At 39.2% G+C, this 12483-nt stretch overlaps 1 pseudogene; it reads left to right on the top strand.

The window, feature by feature from the left end:
* The first annotated feature begins 5512 nt into the window (after positions 1 to 5512).
* On the top strand, positions 5513 to 8601 carry LOC130139343 (uncharacterized; annotated as a pseudogene).
* Positions 8602 to 12483: the final 3882 nt, after the last annotated feature.

The following is a 12483-nucleotide window of genomic DNA, read 5'->3' as shown; positions in this document are numbered from 1 at the left end:
CAAAAGTTGTTAAAGAAATCCATGTCTACAACGTATAAAAATTTCCAAGTTTTTTGAAAAGATTTGGTTTGTGAAACGAGTATTTCTTTTAGTTCAATCATTCTGTTCCAACGGGCAGTTTTGGTCTGACTTTGAGCTACTAAAAGTTGGGTTTACATAAAGATTCAGATATTGTGTTCTTCATGGAAAATGTATGCTAAAGTCTTGTTTATGACATATTCAAATTTTGGAATTTTCGGAGTCCATTTACTATGTTTTAAGTCTGATTTCTTCAACAATGCAAAACTGCCCAATTTTGCCAGATTTCAATTTATCCATCATTTTCTATTTGAGGACATTGGAATTTCGATTCGATGTCTTCATGAGACAAAATCTATACATTCTGAGCTTTCCAATCAGGTATTAATGGTCTTGATATGATGAGGCAAATACTCATGAATTGGTTTGGAGTTCGAGAAGTGCACGGTAAGTGGTAAGTTCATTGTAAGCTATGCATGTGATTAATGAAATGATCGTTTGTGCATGTGAATGTGTGATTAAGAAATGATTGATGCCGTCGGTCTATGAACGACGATGCCCTGAGGAGCCATAGGGAATGCGAGATGTCATGGTCAATGGACTACGATGCCTAGGAGGTGTCATGCCCTATATGCCCTGGGAGTTTGATCGAGATGCCGTGGTCAGTGGACTACGAAGCCCGCGCAGGCCGATGAGAATTCCGGCGTATACTGCGGCAGACCGGAGGGTGCACTAGACCCTACTAGACGGGATGTTCCTCCATGCGTGGCCGGCAAGTGCACCGGACATGTGCCTTGGAGTTGAGATTAAAGTTTGATTAATGACACATAACACATGCAATGTGTACTCGTAATATTGTATGTTCATTGATTAATGATCTTTATGCTTGACAATTAGTAGCATAGCGAGAAAAGGGAGTCTATGCATGCTATGGCCGGTTTGTTGATCGGTTTAGTTGTCTATCGAATTGATCATGTTGATATGCTTGACATTATCTGTTTAGTATGGCGTGATAGAGTTTACTTTGCTGAGCTTTCGCTCAACGTTTATTATTGATACCTTTTTATAGATCTGTAGCCATGCCGATACTTCCCACATCAACCTCCATTAGCTATGGAGTGCCCATTGATTTTGAGGGCCACTTGTTTGAGTTTGTGGATCCCTACTTTCCGAGGATTATTTTTGTGAAGTGTATCTCCATTCTGACCGTAGATATTGGGTCCCCAGTGGGACCCATCCTTTTGAGGTTTGTTGCCGTCTATGTTCGTGCTAGAGGACGGCTGGTGGGACCTCTCAAACACCCATGGCAGGATGGAGCGGATGATAGTGCTAGTTGCGGGGTCGAGTGAATACAATAACGAGGAGGGGGAAGGAACATTTTTGGGAAGACACGATTGCGACTTTTTGGGATAGAGTCGTGTGTTTGGGTGATCGCTTTTGTTTTGTGAAGTGAATGGTGGGTCCATGTGAATAGTTCGGGTTGAAGTAGCGCCTATAGGCAGTCTCCCCGAGTGCGATCTCACCCTTGTATCACCCCTATTATTAAATGAGATGAATGGTAATTTCATAACATGCGTGTCCTTGCATTTCTATATTTCTATGTTTCTATGTCATATTCATGTTATAAATGTTGACCTTAGAAAGAAGCATCTTCCGCGTGCAAAAAATCTGATGATTATTGAGAATTAGAGGATTCCTCTTGAAAGGGGCGGGCCTGAGACGCTAAAGACACCCAGACCTGAAAGTGGAAATATCAGAGAAAGGGCTAGGCCGATTTGAGATTTGGATACTTAATTAAGTTAGGAGGACGGGAAACTCACCTTCATTGGAGCGGTTGGCGTCGGTGCTTTGGGAGATGTGGAAAGCAAGAAAGAATTTTGTTTTTAGAAAACGAGCTCCTGTGCCGTCGAATGTGGTGGCCTCTTCATGGGCGATTTGCAAAAGTTTTGTGAGATGGAACCCAAGAAACTGGAAATCAAGAAAGGTAAAAGGTTTATTATTTGAGAGATGGAAGCCACCGAAGAGCAGTGAGTTGAAGGTGAAAGTGGATGGATCATTTGAGGAAGGTAAATCGAAAGGGAGTATAGCGTGTATTTGCAAAGATCATACTGGAAAAGTGGTGGATGGGTTTGCCATGAGTGTTTATGCTTCCACAGTTGAACAAGTTGAAACCCTAGCTCTCCTTCAAGCGTGCAAGTATTTGAAGTCGAAGTCTTCTCTGCACTTTATGTTGAAGTCAGACAGCTTGAACCTGATAAGGGTGCTGATAGATCAAGAGAAGGCTCTTATCAAGGCTTGCAAGTTGGAGATGGCCCATTTCGAAAAGCTGAGGCTAGCCCATTGCGTGCAAGAAGCAAATAAAGTCGTGGACTGGGTTGCCAAGGCCCATAGACGCAACTACCTCCCTAGAGACTGGCTCACAAATCCCCCTAGTGTTTTATAGGACCTCATTGTCTCCGAGGCCTGGGTTTGATGTAATAGAGAAACTACTTGAAGTAATGAAGCTTAGTTATCTTTTCTAACCAAAAAAAAAACTTATCTTCCCCCAAACAAAGGAATATTATTGAAAAAAATTTCTCGTAAATCATTTTCCTTTGAAATAAGGTCATCTTTCCTTTTCTAATTCTTTTATGGTAAATGATGGTGTGGGTCAATATTTAAATCTGGCAACACCACATGCTCGAACTTTGGTTAAGTTAGGTTGAACTTAGAGTAGAGGCCAGATGATTTTATATTGTGACAAAGACATTAGCCTTTACATAATAAATTAATTAGTCTTGGGTACCTAATTACTTGCCCTAATGATCTCAAGAGAAGTTGTCTGACTTGTTTTCCCAATTTTATAAGCATTTTATCACAATATCAACAAGGACAGGTATAAACTGGTTGCGATTATTTGTATAGGTAGATTGTAAGGTTGATATCACGAAAAATTTTAAACTAATATATTTATTTGGATCACCAAAAACTCCAAGCTGATATGTTTGGGGCGCATTTACCCTAGGTTAGCTTCCGTCAAATTTCACTATGAAATTGTTGAGCTGGATGACATATGGCAATTGACGTGGTAAGTCCACATGGATATTCTTAACTCTCTCTCTTTATTTCTTCAATTAGGTCTCTTATTTGAAAACAATTAGCTCTCTCTCTCTCTCTCTCTCTCTCTCTCTCTCTCTCTCTCTCTCTCTCTCTCTCTCTCTCTCTCTCTGTGCACTCTAATTCTTTGTTGTCATCGAGCACACTCCTTCATCGTTGTCTTTGTCTTCATGATTAGGCATTGGAACTCGTTCGAGCACTCTTTTCTTCATCAAGCACACTCTTTTATCACCGGTAATCTTCTCGTCTTTGATTTTTTTTTCCGTGCACACTCTTTTATCTCCGGTAATCTTCCCTTGTTCCTTTGTCGAACTCATTCGGCTTGGTGTGAAAGATCCCAAACAGTTGTCTATGAGAGTTCACTTTTTTGGGTTGCATCTAGACTTGAAAAATACCAAGCAGCTTGTTTGTTGTATTTGATCTTCTCAACTCGTTTGTCGAACTTGATCTTACCAACTTTGCTAGTTATCTTTGAGAGGTTTCTACAAACTAATTGATTTGTTTGTCTTTCTCTTTTAGATGTCTAACGAATTTACAAATGCACTTAACCTAGGTGGAATTATGGAGTTTGGAAACATCACGAAGTACACGGGTCGCCATGTGGAGTATCTCCATGGTTACAAGTCAATGGTAGTGAACTATAATGCAATTATTAGGGTCTAGGATACACATTTCAAAAGTTGTGTTACCAAATTCTTGGGTATTCCTCAAGAGATGGTGTTATGCAGATTTTTGGTGATGATCAAGTGCTAGAATTGGTGGGTCTACGATCGAGTTTTGGTGTTACTGAAGTATATGTTGAAGGCAGTGCTCTTGGTGATGGTAGTGGTTCTTCTACTAGCGGTGGTAATTTTGATGAGGATGGTAGCCAGAGTGATGATAGCGATAGTGATAGTGAACTAGAGCAAGATCCTGGTACCGAGGATTTCTTTCTTGCAAAGCGAATAAGAAGAGATGTTGATGTTGCTGCTGCTGTTATTACTGATACAGTTGACGTTAACATTACTGAAAATGAGGATGAGGGTGAAAATGATGAAGACACCGATCTAGAAAAAGGAGATGAAAGTTTGAGCCCTCCGAACTCTGATAGATATGAAGAAGTCAGTGACAAAAGAAGAACCAAAAGCAGTAGATATGACCCCAAATGTGATTATAAAGAAATACAATTCAAAGTAGGAACGAGAGTTGCCTCACGTGCTCAATTCCAGAAAGTTGTACAACTTACGCAATCACAAATGGATTTAACATTGGATGGAAAAAGAGTGAAGCGAAAAAGATGGATGGTAGGTGTACGAGTGGTTATGGATGGAGAGTTTTTGGTAGTTGGATACATAGGGATAAGACTTTCGTCGAGACTGTTGAAAATTAACATACTTGCCCTAAGAGCATGAGATATAAGAATGCAACTTATGTTTGGCTTGCGGAGCAATTCTTTCCTAGAATTAGAGCAAACTTGAAGTATACAGTATCACAAATGCAGACGGATGCAATGGAGATGTGGGCATTGACATCGAGTGAGAGGATTTGTGACAGAGTCATTGCTAGAGTTATTGAAATCATTAAAGATCCACTTGTTGAGCAATACAAGTTGCTGCACTCTTATAAGGCTAAGTTGGTTTGATGTAGTCGTAATAACACATTTGACTTGGAAGTTGGACGTTATAATACGTTCAAGAGATTCTATGTGGGCTTCAAAGAATTGAAAGAGGGTATTCTAGTATGTTGTAGGCAAGTAATTGAATTGGATGGATGCTTTACGAAGACTTTAATCAAAGGGATGTTGCTTTGTACTATTGACAGAGATGGGAACAACCAAATCTTTTCAATTGCATGGGCTATTATTGAAGCTTTGACCGAAGAATCTTGGACTTGGTTCCTCAAGCTACTACTTAAAGGTTTCAAAGTGGGGCAAGGTCTTGGCTGGACCTTCGTGAGTGACCAACATAAGATAAGATTATGCACAAGCTTTACTAATAGAAATATTTTTTTGCTAATAGACTAACTTATTTGCATGTCAAATAACGTGTTGTAGGGCCTTCTTAATGTAATTTCTAAACTCTCTTTGCGAGCTGAGCATAGGAATTGTGCTCGACACATTTATGCTAACCGAAAAAAACTATACTAGGGAGAAACATTTAGCAATTGCTTTTGGAGAACTGCATATTCGACATATGAGGTCGATTTCAACATAGCAACAAAAGAAATGAAGGAAGAGACTGTTCATGCATATGAAGACCTCATGAGATAGGGTCCACAACACTTGTGCAGGGCATTTATCAAGCGTGGACAAAATTGCAATGCTATCGAGAACAATTTGAGTGAGATGTTCAACGCACGTATATGTGAAGAAAGGGAATGTCCCAATGTTGATATGTTAGAGGGCATAAGAAAATTACTTATGGTGAGAATGTATGAGAAAAGCCAATTAATGATCAGTTCAAGAGATGAGATTTATCCAAGAATCAAATTGAAGATTGAGGAGGAAAAAATGAAGTTTAAGTTTTGTATTCTAAGTCCATCTATGGCTTCCAAATTCAAAGTTGAAGTAAATTATGACATGTTTATGATTGATCTGAATGAGAAGACATGTACTTGCAGATAGTGGGATATTTCAGGGATACCATGTAATCATGCTATCTCGTGCATCAATTACATGAAGTGTAACTTAAATGATTATGTAGCTGATTTTTCAATAAAGCCGTGTACGAGCATTGCTACCAATTTGCATTACCTATCTTGAATGGAAAAAAAAAATGTGGCGAGTGACCAGTGAAGAGCTTTTATTGCCTCCACCATTGAGAAAGCTTCTAGGGAGGCCCAAGAAAGATAGAAAGAGACCCAACGATGAGAAGAAAAAAGATAAGAAAACGAAAAGAATAAGATAAGAATCACCAACATTGATCCCACTAAGATATCAAAATTTGAAATTGCCATGAAATGCTCCAATTATCATGGTATTAGCCCCAACCTCCGGCACTTATAGAGATCAAACTAACCGTAAGAAAATTCAAGTGCAAATGCGATATATTTTCCTTTAAAAGAGGTAAGCCAAGGAAGCATCCAAAGCAACCAACCATTGAAGGAGGGGAATCTAGTAAACAAAGTAAAAGTACCACAGCTGAAACTGTAATAGCACAATCAAATATTGTTAGATTTGAAAAAAGGAGGAGTATTACACCGGTAGTAAAATGTGTAATATATAGCCCATAGTCTCATTAAGTCAAGCCCAAAGCCCAGCCCAAGTTCTCAAGGGTCAGCGCATCTTTATTTTTTCCCTTCAACAGATTATGCGTGATTGTAAAGAGCGGAAGATTAGCGACATTGCCAAAGAAGAGAGCTTGTCCGCGAGAAGGAAAAGGGACAGAAAAGAGGAAAAAGAAGGAAAAAGGGAAAAAAATTTCGCACATTCACAAGCCGAAACGACTGAATGCCATTTTGCAACATCAAGTAAGTATTTAAGCGTGTTATTCGTCTAATCAGAGAAATTGTCGAAGTTAGGGCACAAATTCGGATATATATCAATTTTGTGTTATTGCATCCAATTAAGGAGTTGCCGAGCTACGTATATATATAAAAATGATAGTTTAGGGTTTTGTGAAGCTATAGCATTTTACATTGATTTGAGCTTACGGTTTTCCAAGAATGAAACTTTGAAGTTGGTCACGCGTGTTAAACAAATTGCGAACAGTAACTTTGGCACTGATATTTTTCGGTTTCCAGCTAGGTTTTGGGTCAGCCAACTTAAGGATTTTGTGATACATTGGAATGGCTTTCCATGGACCATAAGTTTGCTTAAAACGGAGTTCGGTGGAGGAAGTTATGGCGCGAGCAAATTTAGCATGCGAACTGCGCATGGCAGACAGCAATGGATATCCGCTATGGGCGAGCTTGCCGTTAACCCGTAGGTGCCGTTTTATCGACAAATAGGCTTTGTTTTGTCGAATAGTTTGCTAGAATATTAGTTTACTCAATTTCTGATATCGCTTTTCAATTAACTGTTAGGAATTATAGTACACTGGCTCGAGTAACAAATATAACTTGGTTTTCAGCTTTCCTAGGACAGTGGTATTATTTCTTCTTTGAGTTTATAAACATATATTTCGAAAACGATATGGATTAGATATGTTATTAGATAAGAAATGGCATTTTGGTTACGTAAAATTGGATTGAGCATTTACTGCAATTTATGTATTTGAAATGGAAATTTATCTTTTGATTTTGATTTGAGCTGATTGTATATAAATGGGTTTGTGAAACCTTTTGGAAAAGACTCATAAGAAGTCCTTAACTTTAAATATGGTTTATGAAATGGTTTTTAGATTTGGCTTTGTGAATGATGGAGAATGTTGTTAGTAAGTATTGATGCTCAATGTCTCTATGAATCCATTAAGGGGTTTGTGGATATACGCATACTGGTGTAGGCTATCTTTGTGGGCTGAGCCACCGGCAATATAGGTGGAGACTTAGTGAAAGGGGAAACTAGGCCGCCTTGTCACAAGATGTTATACATGATCATGATTAGATTTCTGAACACGAGATTGGTCAATGGAATAGACTATTGACATGTGTTTCGATGAGATTAGTCAATGGGTTGAACCATTGGTTTTTTCTTTAATATTATCGATTGAAATAAGTATTTTTGCCGTGAAAATGTTATGTTAAAGTAGTATATAACGCATTTTTACCTTGAAGTTTTTATATTGTGAATTTGGGTTAAATGAGTTATGGTCTGATTTGGTAACTGTGCATAGTAGATGTTCGATCTACTTAGAAGAAATGTATTACTCACTGAGCCGTAGTAGCTCATTCCTCTCATCTTACTTGCTTTTCAGGTTCTTCAGAAAACTGCAAATAGGTCGTGAGCATTTTCGTTAGCGAAGGACTTTTTGATCATGCGGACTTTTTGGTATGAGTTGTATATAGCTGTTGAGCTTCTAGGTTAGCTTATTAACGGATATGTATATATAGCCGTTTGATGGTTTATGGAAAATGAGAGAAGAACAGCAAAAGTATCAAAAGTTGTGTACGGCGCTCATTTTAGTGCCAAAAATTTCTTTTGAATCACTTTAGTACCAAAATTTTTGAAAAACGATTATTTCAGTACCAACTCCGATTTGTTTGGCCGGAAATCTGACATGGCCTTTTTTTATTAGTTTCTTAAGCTGACGTAGCTCGCTGGAGAGTCCAATCAGCATCTAATCCCTAAAACGACGCCGTTTAGTACTCTTTCCACCAAATAAGAACCCTAAATCCCCAAATTGAAAGAGAATCCCCCAATTTGCAACCCTAATTGGCTATTGAACCCCCAATTGAAACCCTATTTAGATTCGCCCCCAAAGCTACGAGCTCAATCTTGCAAATGGAGAGAAGCAGCGACTCAAATTCGTTTCAACGAAGTGAACAAGAGGGTGAATGTTTCTGTTTTTGCAGGTTACTGAGTCCAATAAGAACATCTTGGACTCGGTTGAATCCCAAAAGAAGATTTAATGATTGCGCCAGGTATAGAAAAGGCTCGAAGTGCAAATATTTCAAATGGATTGATATGAAATTCTGCGGTTGAGCGACAAAGGTGATCTTGGAGCTACTTAAAGGACACCATCAAGCTCCACCTACATTAATGGACGAATTGGAGGATGTCGACTTAATGCAAGCTGAAATGAAGGCTTTAGCATCTCTGGCCAATCATTCGGATGAAAATTGAAAGGAAGTGTTATCGAGCATTGATTGTGTTGTTGTTCTGCTATGTAACCTATTTTATGGTCAAATGTAAAGCGAGTGATGAGAAGAAATTTCTCAGTCTACCATAGTTGAAGATAAGTGGATTATGTACTTATATTGGGTAATTTGTAAGTATAGTTGTATTATGCTATTTTTGTATGGAACAAAAGCTTGTTGCAATTTATGGTGGAAATGGATGGTTGAAATTCATTGGTTGTGAGCACTTACAAGTTCTTTTGCTTAGTTGTGTATTCTCAATCTTGATTTGCTTAGTTTTGTTTGATATGTTTGGATTGCTGCAATGGTTTGCTGGTAAATGTTTGTTGCGATGTTTGCTGGTAATGAGATGCTGGCTTGCTGCAATTGTTGCTGTAAACGTTTGTCAAATGAAAGAGTGGTAACAAGTTCACAAGTCATTATTTCAGTGTCATATGTTGTAAATAGCGATCATCTGAGTGCTAAGTTTTGTTGAAACTGATCACTTAAGTGCCAGGATCACTTAAAATGCTAATTATTGTTAAAAAGTGATTACTTAAGTGCTAGTTGTTGATATATTCGTTTCACTTATACCGCACCAGCAATCAACACATAGCTGGTGCTGGTGTGCTTGCTTGCACCAGCTATGTGTTGGTGCAGAGTGTGCATCTTATGCTTGCACCAATACATAGCTGGTGCAAGCATAAGATGGTGCAGCCTATGTGCTGCACCGACACATAGCTGGTGGACTAGCACCAGTAGCTTGCACTTTGCATTAGCATATATAACTGATGGTACAAGCCCCACAATAGCACCAAGTACCATCAGCACCAAGCCTTGCATTAGCCAAGAACCAGCAACACCTCCACCAAGCCATACACCAGCACAACCACCAATACCAGCACCAAGCCCTGCATCAGCCAAGCACCTTTAACACCTTCACCGAGCCCTACACCAGCCAAGCACCACCACGACCACGACCTACATCAGCCAAGCACCACCACCACCACTGCACCACCCAAGCACCGCCACAACCACTACACCACCACCACGACCCACACCAGCCAAGCACCACCACCACCTACACCAGCCAAGCACCACTACCATCACTGCACCACCACAACCACTACAGCACCACCACCTACACTAGCAAGCACCACCACCTACACTAGCAAGCACCACCACCACCAGTGCACCAGCACAACCACTGCATCACCACCACCTACACCAACCAAGCACCACTACCACCACCATCACCACCACTGCACCGACACAATACCACCACCACAACCACCTACACCAAAAAAACTAGCACACCCGCAGCACAACTAGCATAACCAATAGCAAAATATGGAAAGTTCCAAAGCATAGACAAAAAAAAAATATCGGTCCATTGACATTAAACTTAGTTTTTTACATTTGGTCAATATAAATAACCAATTAAAACATCCACATCCAAGGAATGGCTTCCCACCAAACAAAATATTCAACTAACTCACCGCCGTACAATGTCAATCCCATGAGTCAATATGCACAACCTCCTAACAAAAAATAAAAACTACAATATTTAGCACCCTCCCATCAGTCCATATGCACAACCCCCGGTTCCTTTTCCTTTAAATGGATGTTTGGCTTGATTCATAATCCTTGCACTCTTTCTAACTAGATGTGCAGGTTCTTCAACTAGCCTCCTGTCTCATATACCTTCTTAGCAACAGCCATTTTCTTTATAGGCCGTGTCATTTGATGAGAGCTCTCCGTAGGGTCATTGTTGGTGCCATGATCACTTAGTTGAGATGCAACTGGTGTTGGGTTCCTTGTTGGTGGCTGTTTTGGAGTTGCAACATTGTCCCCCAAGCCTATGCTGCATCGAAAGAAAAAAACATTAGCTTTTGAGACCACAAAGCACAAAAGCCAACAACTTCACATGGAGGTCCCTACAATCACAACTAAATGATTAAACAAATTGCGATTGTCGAAATAAAATAATTTCAGTTGCTGTCATTTAGCATAAGCGAAGCAACACAGCTAGCACCGGCGTCCCCACAATCAGAACTTGAGGTCCCCACAATCACTATTTCGCGATTCCTTCTCTACTACCGTCGTGCCCACAGCTGCACCAATATTCCTAATTTTTCTCTCCCCACGAGCCCTAGTTTTGCCCTCGAAGCCTTAATTGTGTCCTCAGAGCCCTAATTTTTCCTTCCAATTGAACCATGGAGAGAATATGACAAACCTGAATGACTAAGGGTAAGAGACAATATGCGAGTGACGGTGAGCAATGATAGCGACGGAGCGAGCGACTACAAGCGACCGTTAGTGAACAACGATGACTTCCTTCGCCTGAACGATGACCAGACCAGCCCTAGTTTGATCCTCCTTCGTGTGACGTCATTTTGTTAACCAGGGGAAACGACGTCGCATTGGACGTCCGACCCATGTAGGCAATGTGACATCGTTTTCGAAGTCCACATGGACTATATTTTTTAAAAAATTTGCCAAGTCATTTACAAGATTTAATTAAAGAAGCCACGTATTAATTTTGGCCGGAATATCTCGTCGTTGATCATTTTTCCTCCGATTTGGCGCTTAAGTGAGCCGGCGAAACTTTTGGCACTAAAGTGAGTGTCGTACACAACTTTTGGCACTTCTGTTATTCTTCTCCCTATAGAAAACTATGGTATTGTAACCAAATTAATTTTTGTAAAATATATTTATGTGGATATATATATATATAGAGGCCGTAAGCAACATATATATATAAGTATATTTAGTCGATTCTCTATGTAGAGTATATAATCTATATATTGAGAAATCCTTATGTATATATCAAATAAGTTTCTTGATCTTGTTATAGAGAAAATAAACTCTAATATAAAAGTGATTAGCTCCACACAAAAGATTATGATATAAATAAAATTAAATAAAAAGGCGAGCATTATAACTTATATAGAGGCCGTAAGCAACATATAAAATTAGAAGCAAGACAACTAAACCAACCATGTAGGTGGTAGAGATAAGCAGAAATGAAAAGGGCAAAACAGTAAGAAGAAGTAAGGATATATAACGAATGCAGTAAATTGCCTTAAAGTAAAAGACAGACCAACCACAGGCGATTTAATCAGCCAATTATGGGGTATATAAATTAAACTGCTTTAAAGTAAATTGCAACTAAGTAAAGATTACTGATATATAAACAGTATTGAAAGATTACAACTGATCTGCAAATATTAAAGGTACAAGTGCGAAAGTGAATAAAAGCCTTTGTATTCTCAGATCATGAGCAAGATCTGGAACATAAGGTGGTACCGGGTTGCTATGGAACTTACTAGTTATTCAAGAGGTATGGAAAGTTTGGAAAGCTTGGTAGGTTCCTTGAGATTTATGATCTCTTATTTTTCAAGGGAGAGTTGAAGAAACCTGAGGAACACGAGAGGATTTTGAGGGTTATAGAATTCTGAGTGAAGAAGAATTGTGTGCTTCACTGAAGGATGGGTCTGAATATATAGACTGATTTGTTACTATATGAAAAGGGTTCACGGGTGGTACTGTAGCAAATAGTTGTAAGTGCATAGTGTTACAGTGAACAGACACAATCATGAAAGTTTATAAAAAGAAAGTAAAATGACAGACAAACTCCTTTCGGTCTTGTATCAAATTATGAAATGAGCAGGA

The sequence above is a fragment of the Syzygium oleosum genome, unplaced genomic scaffold, assembly GCF_021117445.2.
Source record: "Syzygium oleosum isolate NSW1041296 unplaced genomic scaffold, Sole_v2.1 Sole_v2.11, whole genome shotgun sequence".
NCBI classification, from domain to species: domain Eukaryota; kingdom Viridiplantae; phylum Streptophyta; class Magnoliopsida; order Myrtales; family Myrtaceae; genus Syzygium; species Syzygium oleosum.
This window is presented reverse-complemented; position numbering and strand designations above follow the sequence as displayed.